The sequence below is a fragment of the Drosophila miranda genome (assembly GCF_003369915.1).
Source record: "Drosophila miranda strain MSH22 chromosome Y unlocalized genomic scaffold, D.miranda_PacBio2.1 Contig_Y1_pilon, whole genome shotgun sequence".
NCBI lineage: Eukaryota > Metazoa > Arthropoda > Insecta > Diptera > Drosophilidae > Drosophila > Drosophila miranda.
The window spans coordinates 16,729,959-16,746,436 of NW_022881603.1; the positions used below are offsets into that span (position 1 = coordinate 16,729,959).

Sequence of the window (16,478 nt, forward strand, 5' to 3'; positions counted from 1 at the left end):
TGGCGCCGCTAAAGACTATATCGATTCCTAAGCTGGAATTAAGTGGAGCCCATTTGCTTGCGAAAGTCATGCAGAATGTAAAGGACATGGGAATCTTTACAGGTCGGTTCTATTGCTGGTCGGATTCGTCAACAGCATTATCTTGGATTAGGGACGAGCCAGCTAAATTTCAAGTTTTCGTGGCAAATCGAGTGGCATCAATTCAGGAATTGACGGCAGCCATGGAATGGCGCTATGTTCCCACATCTTTAAATCCTGCTGATATTCTCTCGAGAGGCTCGCTTCCCAACCATCTTATCCAGTCAGAGCTATGGTTTCACGGCCCATCCTTTTTGCTAGGCTCCAAGGATAAGTGGCCTGTATCTCCATCTAACAACATAGCAACTTTGGAGCTTCGCAAGAGAGGATTGCTAATCACGTCTCCACATGCCGATCTCACGTCCGGAAGCAAATTTGCGAATTCATTCTTTCGCATGCAGCGCACATTTGCCTACATGCATAAATTTATACATCGTCTTAGGCATCCAGGACTCACCGTTTCTGATATTCGGCAAGGAACGCATCTTCTAATTCGACACATTCAGCTGGCAAATTTGTGGATGGACATAAAGGAGATTCGGCGCAATGGTGAAGTCATGAAATCCAGATCTATTAGTTCGCTCAACCCGTTCATCGATCATTCTGGACTACTTAGAGTTGGAGGTCGTCTTGGCAACTCATCGCTAGGATTTGACGCTCAGCACCCGCTCATTCTGCCAAAGGGACATTCCATTACCTTTGCGCTGATAAGATATAATCATGAAAGACACCTCCATGCCGGACCTCGCGCCTTGCTATCCAAAATTCGGCTGGAATATTGGCCCATTGGAGGTGTTAAGGCAGTGTCAAGGGTCGTCAGCAGATGTGTGAGATGCTTCAGGATTAGGCCGCGCATGGTCGAACACATCATGGGAGACCTACCTAAGGAACGTTTGGAAGGATCTTGAGCTTTTGAAGTCACTGGAGTAGATTACTGTGGACCTTTTTTCTACCGATCAGAAATCCGCACGAGGCCTCCGATCAAGTGCTACATTAGCGTATTCATCTGTTTCACTTCTAAGGCTATACACATGGAGCTCGTAAAGGATTTGACCACCGCATCGTTTCTAGGCGCACTAAAGCGTTTTACTTCCACTCGAGGAAGGCCAAGTCAAATTTGGTCGGACAATGCGACAAACTTCGTTGAGGCCAAGAACGAGCTTCTGGAGCTAAAGAAGCTTTGTCTGAGCGAACCGCATATGAAGGAGGTCCACGAATCCTGCTTGGCTGACTCGATCGACTGGCGTTTCATCCCACCTCGCTCTCCGCATTTTGGCGCGTTGTGGGAAGCGGCCGTGAAGACCGCAAAATATCACCTGTACCGCTCAGTTGGACCATCTGTGCTTAGCTTCGACGAGCTGCGCACTCTGATCTGTCAGATCACTGCAATTGTTAACTCTCGCCCTTTGCTCTCGCTTTCAGAAAGTGCTGATGATTTAGACGTTTTGACTCCTGCTCATCTGCTTTTAGGCGGCCCCCATGAGCAAATCCTCGAGCCTGACCTAACGAAGCTGAACTACAATCGTCTGGATGGCTGGCAGCGGGTCACCCAACTACAGCAAATATTTTGGAGCCGTTGGCGCGAAGAGTATCTCACTCTTTTGCAAGAGCGCGCGAAGTAGCGTACCCCCGCGCAAAACATCTGCAAGAACGACCTCGTCCTGGTGAAGGACGAAAATCTTCCTCGATGTCGTTTTGGGCAAGGATGGAGTGTGTCGCGTCGCTGACCTGAAGACATCCTCAGGAAACATCAGGAGGGCCGTCACTCGGCTATGTTTGCTGCCCCTTAAGGAATCTGTTGAGAGACTAGCTCCCAACGGGGGGAGTATGTTCGGGCCAGCCGCTGAAGAATAACCGTAACTTTAACATTATTATTTTATGAGCAGAGAGAGCCGCCTATGTTGTAAAACGTTGACGTTCTGCAGAGCTGCTGCGCTCTCCCGCTAAAGGGGCTCTCTGCCGCCGCCACTTCGGCAACTACTTTGATCTGCTACCGCCACTTCGGCAATCACTTTGATCTAACGCCGTCGTCTATAGTTTAGTTCTATGCTAACCCCTCTGCGCATTGGTTGCATATCGAACTCGCATAAAGTTTATCTGGCAAGAAGTTTAAAGTTTAAAGTTTAAAGTTTATAGCAAGCAATCGGCTTCCGCTAAGCCACCAAGATTAAATACGAATTATAAAGTTTAACCCAAAATCTCTTTTCAGTTTTGAAACACATAGGTGCCAAAAAATTAGGCATCTCAAACAATGATCTTTCATTAGATTTAATACAATGGCCACCCTGAAGATTACATCAACCAATTTAACATGTTTCTTCAACTTTGACATTTACAAAAGCAATGTTTGTTTTGTAGGCTATTTTTTTAGATTTGTAATTTTTTTTTTTTACTGCAATTAATTTCCAAACTAAAAAAGCTTTTTGGAATTATGTAAAATTGTGCAAAGAATGACAAATATTTGATATCTCAACCCCTTTTTATATTACCCCAAAAAATCATTGTTTTGTACGTCTTTTATGAAGGATATCAGCACTATAGATACCGAGTGAAAACTATCAAGGTTTTTCATTTTTAAAGAAGATTTGTAAGACACATTCAAACATAAATTTTATCGCACAGTGTTACGCACATACAGTGGTATGACTATGTAATGTACACTACACATCTATAAAGAATATATCTGTACATGGATTAGTTTGGTTTGAAGCATATCATCTCTCTCTTTGGACATATCACACAACTATTGTAAATGGAAAATGTTTCGGCATGCGGAATGGAATACAGGAAACTGCAACAAGTAATCGAATATCAATTGTAGTATGCTCATATTAAATTAAATATAATATACACATTCACATAAAGTATTCATTATTTCGAATACCCACTGTACCGACGGTACTTAAAGAATACACACTGTAACACTTTGTTGCAGTGTTTACGTAACAATAAAGTCCCAGACATTCTGGGTGATCGTATTACGATTCACTCAAGAATGCCTCGAGCGACCCAAGTGCAGCGTCAGCATGTTCCCATGACTTGACGGCACTAATATACATGCATACACACATATATCTTCCCTCGCGCTCTCGCTGCCAACAGCGCTGAGCATATTCACACATATACATACTAACATATAAGAGATAAGAACACATAGTTCTGCCGCTCCGCTGCCGGCGTCACTGGCAGCGCAGCTCCGCGGCTTTTGGCTTATGAAAGCCCAAACACAATTGTTAAATTTAATCAACAAGAACCAACAAATCAGATCGGAGGGATAACTCCCGAAAGATCAAAATAAAGAAATACACATATATTTGTACAAAGAATTATACTTCTTTCCACATGGCGACCGTGACAGGACGCTTTGTGAAAAATAAATTAGTGAAAAATTATAAATACGCAACCGGAAGGAGCACACGCCAATAACCATTCTTTAACTACAATGGAACAATTAACCAATAAACAATTAAAATTAAAAGTGAATTAAAAGTGCGACAAAAGAAAACGGAAGAAGATAAAGACCTCAAAAGGCACCGACAACGCTACAAAGAGCGTGTGTCACTAGAAGCACCTGTGCGATGACCAGCACCGGCACCGCCTGAGCTCATAGGCCTAAAAGAAGAAAATAAACTACAAATATAACATACAAATATGTATATAACTTGACCTGTGCGATGACCGGCACCGGCATCGCCTGAGCCCTTAGGCCCATGGAAAAGGAACCAATGAAAAATGCTGTTCCTATTGAACAAAGGGACGCACCGACGCTGAAAGAGGCGCTTGAGGTGTGTCCAGCTGATGGACCACGCCCACTCACAATAGCTGAGTACAGGGCAAGACACGAAAAAAGGCCAAGGTCAACCTAACCTAACCCAACGCAAATGAGCTGCAGAAATGCCATGCCTCATATTGCCAATAATTATAATTTTCTAACTCAAGTTGAAGCACCCTTAAAGTGCAACTTGAAAATACTAACCTCTGTTAGGCTATTACTAAAACCATGTGATGGATGTTGAATTATATAATGAAAAACCTGTAAATCGATCACATGTCCCTTAACATTTTTTTTTCCTTCCTCCATTTTGGTCAAATATTAAAAAAAAAAATATATATATATATATAAAACAAAAAATATATATATTGATAAAATTTTAAAGAGTATAGAAAAAAGAAGAAAGGGTATATAGATATGTATATTCAAAAAAAAAAAAAAAAATTTTAATAATTTTTTTATTATTGAAAAGAATAAACGAATAGCAGATAATTAAAAAAAAAAACCCCAACATTGTAGAAACCAATTTTTGAGAGAAAATCATCACCATGGCACACTGGGCGGAATTCCCAAATAAGTGGCATAAAGTCGAAAATTTTGTTGAAGCAAATATTAATTATATTTCAATATATTGAAAGTAGAATCCCTATATATAAAAAATCAATAAATTTTGTTGCTAAAAATGCAATCCTGTCATTCTGATCAAGCTTCAAAGTCAGTTGATTAGTCAGCTGATTCCTGCGACAAAATTGGCGGGAAATTATTATTCACTTTGAGCGCTTGGCAAATTCACACATTGCAAAAATAAAATATTGGATTTGTATGTAGATATGTATGTATGTAGGATATGTAGATTGAATAACAAAAAACATTTTGTGTTAAAATGTGTTATATGTTATATATGTTAATTGTTTTGTATTGTCCAAAAAAAAAAGAAAACCAAACCAATGTGATCGTCTTGTGTGGAGTAAAAACTAACCTTCTGCGTGTTTGTGCGTTATGTAATGTACATATGTTAAAATAAAGTAGAAAGTGTGTATTAAAAGTAAGTAATAATCCGGTTTGCGGCTTTTTGCGGCTCTTGCGCTCTTATGAACTTCGACAACGGCCGCAACTCTACCGCCCTTGCAAACTGGATAGTTGGCCAATTGACGGAATGTTCACTAACCAATGAAAACATTAGTAAAATTAGCAAAAAGTTGAAAGCTTTTCAATTTATATTTCTTCGAATCTGCAAAAGTGCAACCGAAATAAGCACACATTTAGAAAAAAACATTCACAGTGGCTATCAATGCGTTTAAAAATTGTTTTGGAAAATAAAGATGAGACGCACAGTCTTCAATTGGGTAGACCAAGGCTAACTTATGATGATGCAGGGCCCCGTCTAAGACGAAAACTAGCTGCCGATGTAGCAATCAGTAATAAAAACTCTCCATAAAATTTTAGTCCATGAATCACAAATAATAACTGCATCTGTGATGCCGGTAGGCTGTCTTGGAGAAAATCCGTCTGAAGCGAAAAATAAATTTTACAAGCGTGACCGGCAAATGCACGCTCGACACAATTCGCGGGTAAACAATATGATGGATGTATTCCAAAGATCTAAGCACTCTTCAGATCCCCTCATCTCAAGTATATCCATTAAGAGGGCAGCTCGACATAAAAAACAAACCCTTCCGCGAGATGTCATTGAGCTTTTAGAAGAACCCCATTGAAATTTTCCAAAAAATATTCAGCCTTTAGCTAATGACTACAGTTTCGATTATGACTCGGATGAGTCGGAATTACAGGATATAAATCCATATTCGTTTGAATTATCTGTACAAAACAACTAAATGATAATTTAACATAAATTGTTAGAAATAGTTAAATAGTAGTGTTGAGGAACGTATAACAAGTCCATCGCTAAGCGAAGAACCATCGGCAAAGGAGAACAAGATGAGAATGGAAGAGACGAAAATTTGTATACACACATATTCTTACCGCCGCTGCGACGGCATTTTCTCAGTACCAAATAGACATCGAACTGGACAAGAACAAAATAAATACAGTCCACTAAAATCAAATCCGTCGAGCATATTATTCGCGAACATTCTTTGGTCCTTCGAGACGGATTCTTGAACAGTTTTGTGTGCTTTGGTGTTCATTGAAAATTTTTTACAATGGAACAATTAAAGGCATTGGTAAAAGCCCGTGGCAGACTCAAGGCCATTATCACACGCGCATTGGCTTGGGCTGAACGGGAGGAACCAACGACAACGGCGCAGGTCACCTCACGAATGGAACTGCTCCAATCGGCTTGGAAAGAGTTCTCACAACTTGGAGATTCCATAGCCCTTCTCGAACACGTGGATGGGTATGGGGATCCAGAGGAAGACAATGCACTCTACGAGGAAAAGTATCTATTGGCACATGCAATGATTTTGGAGAAAAAGGGGTTAGTACAACCAACTACAACTGCAACGATCAAAGGGGATGGCAGCAGAGAGCTTCATCTAAACAACGACGCAGTACTCAGCCTGCTACAACAGCAACAACAGCTATTTGAACAGTTAGCTGCAAACCAGAACACGACGAACATGTCTATGCGTGCTGCTGGAGAGAGCGAGAGCGTCGAGTTTAGAGGCGCCGTAAATTCGAATTCTGCAGTTGGTGCGGTCACACCAATACAGAGCGAATTGCCAAAAATTCAAATCAAACGGTTCGCTGGCAGCTACACAGAGTGGCCAGCATTTCAGGATATCTATGAAAGTACAATTCATAGCAAGCAGCATTTGACGAGCACACAGAAGTTTCATCATTTGAAAACACTACTCATCGATGAGGCTGCCAACTTGGTACGACATTTGGCGATCACGGACACTGCTTACAACACTGCATGGGAGCGTCTCAAGGAAAGGTACAATCGGCCGAGGCATATCATAAACTCGTTTTTGGAACAATTTATGAGGTTGCCCACAACTACTAAAATTGATGCGGCGATTTTGCGTAAAGTGTCCGACGGTGCAAACGAAATTGTACGTGGTCTGGACGCCGTAAATCAAACGGGACGCGACTGTTGGATTATATATGTAGCACTGGAAAAACTTGATGCCGACACGAGGCGCAGGTGGATTGAACGCAGTTGAAGGCAGCAACTGCACCAAATGCCATTCGACAATGTCCACAATTTTTGGAAATGACAGGTTTGCAAATGCGCTCTTTTGTAAAAGATAAAAATCTATGCTATAGCTGTTTGAAGCCTGGTCATTTGAGCAACAAGTGTAAATCAAAATACACATGTAAACAATGCAAAGGTCATCACCATTCACTACTCAATTTACCAGATACTACATCGGGTATTATCGGGACCTTTGCGCAAACAAAAGGGGATAATCAGAGCAATTCAAACGCGCATTATAACACTTCGGTGACTTCAAGTCACATTGCCCAAGCAGAGGGCACACCATCGATTGTATGTGCGCAAGGCACTGCACAATCTACTCAAGCAAAAGGATTGAACAGAAGCACATTACCCACGGCCATGGTTTATGTTAAAAACGCAAATGGGGACTACATAACATGTCGCCTCTTATTGGATACTGGCTCAGAACTCTCGTATATATCGGAACGTTGCATTCACGCTCTTGGATTGGCACGTTCACAATCACGCATCCTTGTTTCGGGAATATCTTCAGTAAAAGCCGACACCACAAGGGGATTCAGCACACTTCACATCAAGTCCCGAATTTCTGAGGATTATTTGACTGTAAACGCCCATGTACTTGGCAGAATCACTTCATCAATGGGAAGGCAAAACATTGATGCATCGGCACTCGATGTGTTTACTGATCTTCAATTGGCTGACACACCCTTCTGCACAAACGCACCAATTGACATACTATTGGGTAGCGAACACGTATGGTCTACATTTACAGGAAGGAAGATGTATGACAGCAAGGGCAATCTTATCGCCATTTCATCAATTTTTGGATGGGTTATTACGGCACTCATGACACCCCAAGCAAGCAACGCAATTTCACTAACAACAACATTGGATATAGATGCTTCGCTCCAGAAGTCTTGGCAGCTGGAGAACGTCGACTGCACGACCAAACTTGAACCCGAAGATGAACAGGTCGAGAAAGACTTTCTCACCACACACACTCGCGATGCAAATGGGAAGTATATCGTGGAGCTTCCATTCCACACCACACACCCGGAATTTGGAGATACTCTACAAGGAGCTCTACAGCGTTTCAAAATGGTTGAACGTCGCTTGCAACAGAATGAGCAGCTACGAATACAATACATACATTTCATGCGAGAATATCAGACTTTGGGACACATGCGACAACTGCCAACGGAAGAAATCACCTCTGGGCAACATTTCTACATGCCACTCCACCCTGTGTTGGGTCAAAAACTCCGAGTAGTTTTCGACGGGTCATTCCGCGACGCCAATGGTAAGACTTTGAACGACACTCTCTTTACAGGGCCGAGCATTCAACGCGATCTGTTTGCTGTGTGCCTGCGCTTCAGAATGTACAAATTCGTATTCTCAGCGGATATTGTGAAAATGTTCCGCCAAATATGGGTCTGCAATAAGCATCGAGATTTTCAGAGAATCGTTTGGAGGGAAGATCCAACCGATCCAATCAAGCACTTTCAACTATGTACCGTCACCTACGGAACTTCATGTGCGCCATTCCTAGCGGTTCGGGTGTTGCAACAACTGGCTTCGGATCATCATCATGAATTTCCGAATGCTGCAAAAATCCTACTGGAAGATTTCTACGTTGACGATGTTCTTACTGGATCAAACAGTGAGGATGAGCTACTGCGGAACCGGAACGAACTTATACAACTAATGTCCTGAGCCAAGCTAGAGCTCGGGAAATGGGTATCCAATACCAAAGGCATAGCAGAGGTGGATACCGACGCCTACACACAACCAACTCAATGGTCACCAGTAAAGGTTCTGGGACTCCACTGGCATCCTGGAAAGGACACGCTAACATACAATGTGGGTCTATCTGCAAATCCTAACTGCACAAAAAGACAAGTCTTGTCCGATGTTTCACGGATATTCGACCCACTTGGACTCTTGGCACCCGTCGTGGTTCAGTTCAGGATTCTTTTTCAGCGACTATGGTTACTCAATCTGGATTGGGATGATCCACTTCCAACAAAACTGGCGGACAATTGGCTGAAGTGGCGCGCTGACCTCGACACATTGCAGCAGTTTCAACTACCACGATTGGTTGTCAACTACGCAGACAAAATCGAGTTGCACGGATTCTCCGATGCTTCTATCAAGGCATACGCGGCTGTAGTTTACAGCAGAGTAATACACGACGACGGCTCTGTGTCCGTATCTTTAGTGGCTGCAAAGACAAGGGTGGCTCCACTCAAGCAGCAATCCTTGCCACGCCTGGAGCTTTGCGGAGCACTTCTTCTGAGCCAACTCATACGATCAATTAAGGCTGGGTTACGACACAAAGATACAACTGTATTTGCATGGTGCGACTCTACAATTGTATTATCGTGGTTATCATATGCACCAGCCCAGCTGAAGACGTTTGTTGGGAATCGAACCTCGGAAATTCTGGATTCCATTCCATGCCATGCTTGGCGTCATGTGGACTCCAAAACAAACCCAGCTGACTGTGCGTCCAGAGGCCTCATGGCTGCCGATCTCATCGACTTTCGGCTGTGGTGGACTGGTCCTTCATGGCTACGTGACAACGATCAATTCTTGGTAAAGTTGAACAACTCAAAGTTTTACGTTACTCTTTCAGAAACTGGCATACAAAACGAAGTCAAAACCAATTGTTTGTCTACATTGGCCGAATCACACGGATTCTGTGTTTGCGTTACGCGCAAACCTGCTTTCAATATGACTACCAATTGCTACTTGCCAAGAAGCCATTACGGAGCCGATCGCAGCTTGTGAAACTGTCACCAATCATTGACAAAGACAATCTACTCAGGGTCGGCGGACGATTGCATCACTCTCAATTGCCAGAAGAGGCGAAACATCCAGTTTTGCTGCCAAAGACTCATCGCATCACGAAACTGAACTTGGAACACGAGCACCGGGTCAACCTCCACCCTGGTGTTTCTGCACTCTTCGTAATTGTTCGGCAAAGGTTCTGGATATTTGGCGCACGTAACCTCGTACGCAAAATCACGCACGAATGTTTGGCATGCTTTCGACAAAGACAGCATACATCACAGCAACGAATGGCTGATCTACCCAGCATTCGTATCACACAAGCACTGCCATTTGTCAACACCGGTTGCGACTATGCTGGGCCAATCCTTCTCAAGGATGGCAAGGTTCGCAAACCACGTATAAGCAAGGGCTATATATGCCTATTCGTTTGCCTGGTCACATCGGCAATACATTTGGAACTTGCCACGGATCTTACCACTGAAACGTTCCTGGCTGCACTGCGGCGCTTCATATCTCTACGTGGCAAGTGTGCCAAAATCTACAGTGACAACGGCACAAATTTCATCGGCGCGAAACGCTCACTTGATGAAATGCAAACCCTACTGGCGTCACAGCAACACACCGACCTGGTTACTCATACCCTGGCGGATGACGGCATACAATGGGTATTCATTCCGCCTGGCTCACCTCATTGGGGTGGAAAATGGGAATCGGCAGTTCGATCTGTTAAACTGCACCTTCGACGAGTCGTCGGAACCTCAATGCTTACATTTGAGCAGATGCGTACCCTACTTGCGCAAGTCAGCGCAGTGGTCAACTCACGTCCTCTATGCTACACACCGGATACTGAGGTCAACTATTTATCGCCGGCTCGCTTCTTAATTGGAAGACCATTCACCACTATACCAGAGGCTGACTTGGGTCACATTACTGTGTGTCGATTGGGGTACTGGCAGAGTATCCAGTCCATGTACCAAGGCTTCTGGAAACAATGGCATCAGGAGTACCTGACCACTCTTCAACAGCGTCCAAATTGGACCACGTCTAACCCTAATATCTCGATCGGAGACGTTGTGCTTGTTAAGGAGTCCAACAGCCCACCGGCTTCATGGCACATCGCAAGAGTAATAGAAGCCTATCCAGGAAAGGACGAACTGGTTCGAGCTGTCAAGCTTAAGACCGCATCTGGAGAATTAACCCGACCAATTACTAAAATCGCGGTATTGCCCCGTTCCGAAACTTTGTTTCAGGGGGGCCGGGATGTTGAGGAACGTATAACAAGTCCATCGCTAAGCGAAGAACCATCGGCAAAGGAGAACAAGATGAGAATGGAAGAGACGAAAATTTGTATACACACATATTCTTACCGCCGCTGAGAAGGCATTTTCTCAGTACCAAATAGACATCGAACTGGACAAGAACAAAATAAATACAGTCCACTAAAATCAAATCCGTCGAGCATATTATTCGCGAACAAGTAGAATAGGAATTTGATCATAATAAGAATTGTTTATCAAAAAATGTGTTTTATATTTTTATATTTACCACTATTACATCAAAATTACAACAGAATAATAAATTCCCTTAAAATCTTAGTACTTTTTTATAGCTCTCTTGACTTTCCTTTGTGATCACGTATACGCCTTGTTGCCATATATGGGCTATTGCGGTAGGCGTGGTCAGATGAACTTAAAATTTTGTTCAAATATTTAGAGTGCTGTATTTCTTAAATACACGAAGTTTCAGCTCGATATCTGCTTTATTCGACTTTATGCCACTTATTTGGGAATTCCGCCCAGTGTGGCAGTGTTTACGTAAAAATAAAGTCCCAGACATTCTGGGTGATCGTATTACGATTCACTCAAGAATGCCTCGAGCGACCCAAGTGCAGCGTCAGCATGTTCCCATGACTTGACGGCACTAATATACATGCATACACACATATATCTTCCCTCGCGCTCTCGCTGCCAACAGCGCTGAGCATATTCACACATATACATACTAACATATAAGAGATAAGAACACATAGTTCTGCCGCTCCGCTGCCGGCGTCACTGGCAGCGCAGCTCCGCGGCTTTTGGCTTATGAAAGCCCAAACACAATTGTTAAATTTAATCAACAAGAACCAACAAATCAGATCGGAGGGATAACTCCCGAAAGATCAAAATAAAGAAATACACATATATTTTTACAAAAAATTATACTTCTTTCCACACAATAAACATTTTCTGGTTAATCGAATAGTTTTCGTTTATTAAATATTAAACAACACTAAGTATAAATTTTGTTTTTATTAATTTTTCAATGTCAAACATTTAACAAGAGTTTCACAAAACAATATTTTTTGCACAAATTTTCACCTAATTTAGGAGCTGGGTGTAGAGAGGACATGGCCGGGGGCGGGGGCGGTGAGGCTGCATGCAGCTGCGGGGAAGGGTGGGAGAGGGGTGGCTATAGGGGGGGTTAAAGCATTCGGATTGGATTGTGGTTCTGCTTCCGGTTCAAAGGGGGGTTCGGTATGCTCTCTAGAAGCTGTTCGACGCCGAATGCTCAAAGTTTCGCCAGTATTTGTCGAACTCTTCGAAGATCTTGGAGCGGAAGGGCGACCCGGCAAAGAGCCCCTTCAGGTCGCCATTGAACATGCTCGGGAGGGGCGACCGCGGCAGGCCGGTCGAAGAGCTGCTTTCGTGGCCCACGGGATGACTGTTGCAGGTGGATTCTGTTGCATCGTCTGTGTGGAGGAGTAGAGTAGGAGGAAGGCGCACACAATGAACAATCGGGAGAGAGAGAGAGAGAGATAGAGATACGTACAAAAGAAAGAGTGAGACAGACAGAGAGTGTATCTACAATATGGATGGTGTGTGAGGGAGATGGCCGTACACCGGTGAGTGGGAGGGAGCGGGAGGGGATAATGGTGCTATGGGATCTAGCTAAACTTATTCCAGGCCGTCAGCAGGGACAGACCCACAAGGAGGGCAGTGCCCAAGATGGTGGGTGCGGCAGAGGTGGATGTGGACGCCTGGGCGGGATCATTAAGCGATGAAGTCTGTACGCTTGATGCACGCCCTGTGCAGGCGTGGGTCGAGGTGGCGATGGAGATGGCGATGGAGTGTGGATGGGGAGTGGGACGACAGGGAGCCTTTGATGGGGGAACGGGAACCACAACCACGACCAGATGGGTCTGTTTCGGGCGATGAGCGGGAACTAGTTACGGAAGCAGTTAGTCCAGTTAGTCCAAGTGGAATATTACGACTAACGAGCCTCGCCGTTTGCGAGCGATTGCGATAAAGATAACGATTATTGGGCCACGTCCCAGCAGCTCCTCCGCCACCGGAGGAGGAGGAAAACTCACCCTGCACGGAAGGCAGCAGACGCGACACCTTGTACGTCTTTACGATGCTGGTCTTCTGGCTGGCACTGCTGTGCGAGTGGTCCGTAGCCTCCTCGCGCCGCTCCTGCTGCTCGTGCCGCTCCACCTGTGCCCCATCCGGCATCTGTTCGCTAGTCGAGAACTTGGCAAATTCGCGCAGATGCCTCGGAAGCTGTCGCAGACTGGCCTCCGCCTGGCCCTCGAGGATGCGCACGGGCGCTGACTCCACATTCGACGATGACTCGTTGGCGGCCACGCCCACCTGGGGGTTGGCCTGGGGCTGCGATTCGGCTCCGCTCTCCCAATCACTGTCCGCCGGCATGGCCAGCTTGTGGCGTCGCTCCTTGACGGCGCTGAGGAACTCGTCGCTTATGTTGGCCCGCTCTGTGGCATGGTCCTGCTCGTCCTCGATCTTGGAGATCTTGATGATCTTGTTCTGGCGCCGCTCCTCACGCTCAGCCACCTTGATCATCCACTCCTCGGCCATCTGCTGGCGGAACACCTCGTCCTCGCTGAGCGTCGGCAGCTTGGCCGACGGCCGATAGCTCTCCCGTCGCTGTGGCGGCGGCAATATGGGCGCCCGCTGCATCTCCTCCATCAGGCGACGGCGCTCCAGCTGCAGCCGCTCCACCTCCAGGCGCAGTTCCTCCTCCTTGGACAGGATGTACTTGAGCTGCTGCTCGTTCAGCTCACGCGGCAGCGAGGATCGCCTCTGCTGGCGATCATAGGCTGGCGGCGGTATGCCTATGACTGGCGATGGAGCTGGGCCCGGGCTCACGCCTCGCCTGGAGGTGGTGCTGATGTACTTCGGATTCGGATCTCGCTGGATCATCGAGTAGCAGCTGGCGTAGTGGGGCCGCTGCTGCTGCGGCGCCTGGCTGAGCATGGGCGCGTGTGTCCTCCGGCCGCCGTACGCGTTGTAGCTATCGAAGCTGTGCTGGTGGCCACTGCTGCTCAGGTCGTTGGTGCTGGCAGAGAGGCGTGGCGCCCGGATGGGCTGCGATTGCCTGGGAGTCGTTTTCTGTCCCTGACGCTGGTAGCAGATCTCCACCTCGCGGGCAAAGGGTCGCGCGATGTTCTCCGAGTATCCCAGATCGCTGGCATAACGCGCCCAGTCGTCCTGCGACAAGCTGCTGTTGTTGTTGCTTTAGTTGTAGTGCCCCACGGAGGTGTGTGGCCGGGGGCGTGGTTCGCTCAGGTTGCACATAGATACGGCGCGCCGGGAACGCTGCCCCTGCCCCTGCTCCAGCTCCAGTTCGATGGGAATCTCGTGGGTCCTGGACGTAGGTGTGCTCTCCAGGTTGCGTGGCACCGAGGACATGCGCTCCTGCCGCGATCGGGAAGACCGCTCGATCTCCCGCTCAAGCTCCTGCATGTGGGCGTGCCGCCGCTGCTTCAACTCCTCCAGCGGATGCTTCCCCTGGCTCCTGGTCATCCCGCTGAGATCGAAGAGCGAGGCGGACTTCTCGCGCCGCTCCCTCGTGGACTGCAGCTCGGCGTTCATCTGCTGCGAGAGCCGGTCGAAGTCCTTGAACACCTTCTCATTGTCCAACCCGTTAGCTGGGGCTGGGGGTGGTGGTCGGGGTCCTCCAATGGCATCCACGGCTGCCTTGGCACGCTGCCGAAATTCCTCATACGTGCCGCCAAAGGTGGAGGTAGAGGTAGAGGCAGTGCCACTCTCGCGATTGCTCGCGCCATTCTCTCGCCTATACGGCTCTTGCCGGCTATTTTTGGTCGCGTCATCATCCTCAATGAAAGTGTTTGCCGTAGTCGAACCGTTTAATTTCGTTGCTGACATAATTGGCGGCGGTGGGACGGGTGGCGGCGGGGCGTGGTCGGGGTAATCCGACCTGGCCTCTGTCCGGGACCGGGAAGCGGTTGCTCTGATTCTCGTGGCTGGAATTTGTTATGTCGTAGATCACCTGACCGTTCTCCGTGCGTTTCTTCGACTCGTACGAGCTGGTCTCGATGTTGGAGAAGCGCTTGCGCTGCTCCTCAAAGATGTCGCCCTGCTGCTGGGTCATGCTGGGGAACATCCTGGCCAGCTCGCTCTCCATTCCGCCCATTGAGGTGGCCGGGAATCTGACGTCCGTGCTGCTGTTCATCTGGTAGCTGGATCTGGTCTGCTGCTGCTGGTGCCGCTGCTCTTGCTGCTCTGTCGATTGCTGCTCGATGGGATCAGCTGCTCGCCTTGGTTTATTTTCAATCGATGACGATGCTGCCACTGATGCTGCGTTCTTCTTCGGGTCGCTTGCGTCATCACTCTTGGCGCTCGCCTTGGCCGCTGTTTCGGCGCTCTTCACTGGCACAGGCGGCGGCGTGGGTGTCAGGCTCTTGCGCAACTCTCGCATCATGGCCGCCGTCTTGAGCATCTCGCTCTGCTTCTGCTGCTGCTGCTGTTGCTCCTGCTCGCTGTCGAGGGCACGCACTTGGGCGCTGCTCAGCTCGTGGTAGCCTCGTCGCTCCACGAACTTCTGATGGTCGTCCAGCAGCTGATCGGGCTTGGTCTCTCCGATCAGTGGACGCTGTGCCGGCGAGAGGCATACCAGCAGCTTGGGATCCGCCTGTGTGGGCATGCCCAGCCAGGCGGAAGAGGAGAACGACGACGACGACGACGACTTGCTCTCGTGTTTAGTGGACAACTGCATCTCTGGCAGGGGATAGGGCATCGTGGCTAGTTCCTCGAGCACCTGCTCGCCATACGGCATAGACGCCAAGGTCTCGGTGCACAGCAGGCGAAGCTTCTTTATGGGATCCGATTCTGATTCCGGTTCCGGTTCCAGTTCGTCATCTGCAACTGAAATCTCTGACTCTTGCTGCTGCTGCTGCTGCTCGGTGGGGGGTTCTGGGTGGGTGCAGGTGGAAGCAGGAGCAGGTGCAGGAGCGGATAGAGGAACAGGGTATATTGGTGCATGGTACTGTTGTCGTCTGAGGGGCGGTGTGGATGCAATGCACTATGACCTTGGCTTGTCGGGGACTTCCCGGTGCCTTTAACGGAGGCACCTCCTGCTGCTCCAATTCCTTTTTGTGCTTCTCCGGCTCATTGCTGGATTGCTTGCCGGATTTATCCGTCTGATGCTTGGAGTTTTTGGACCCCATCTCTGTTTGGTTGCTGCTCGTAGATGGTTCTTTTTCTTCCGTCTCGTCTTTCGCTGCGTGAATTGTGGATTTCTCTTCTTCTACTGTTGCTGCTGCTGCTTTTGGTGGCTCCTCCCACTCTCCTAGCTGCGGATCCACAGCAACTTTGTTGGTGGCGGTGCCCGTGTCCAATTCATTTGAAACGCTGCCAGAATTTCCATTATCAGCTATGGAAGAAGATG

At 47.2% G+C, this 16,478-nt stretch overlaps 1 pseudogene; it reads right to left on the bottom strand.

Annotated features, from left to right (window-relative positions):
* Positions 1-12,044: 12,044 nt before the first annotated feature.
* Positions 12,045-16,257, bottom strand: LOC117185860 (annotated as a pseudogene).
* Between the last annotated feature and the right edge of the window lie 221 nt (positions 16,258-16,478).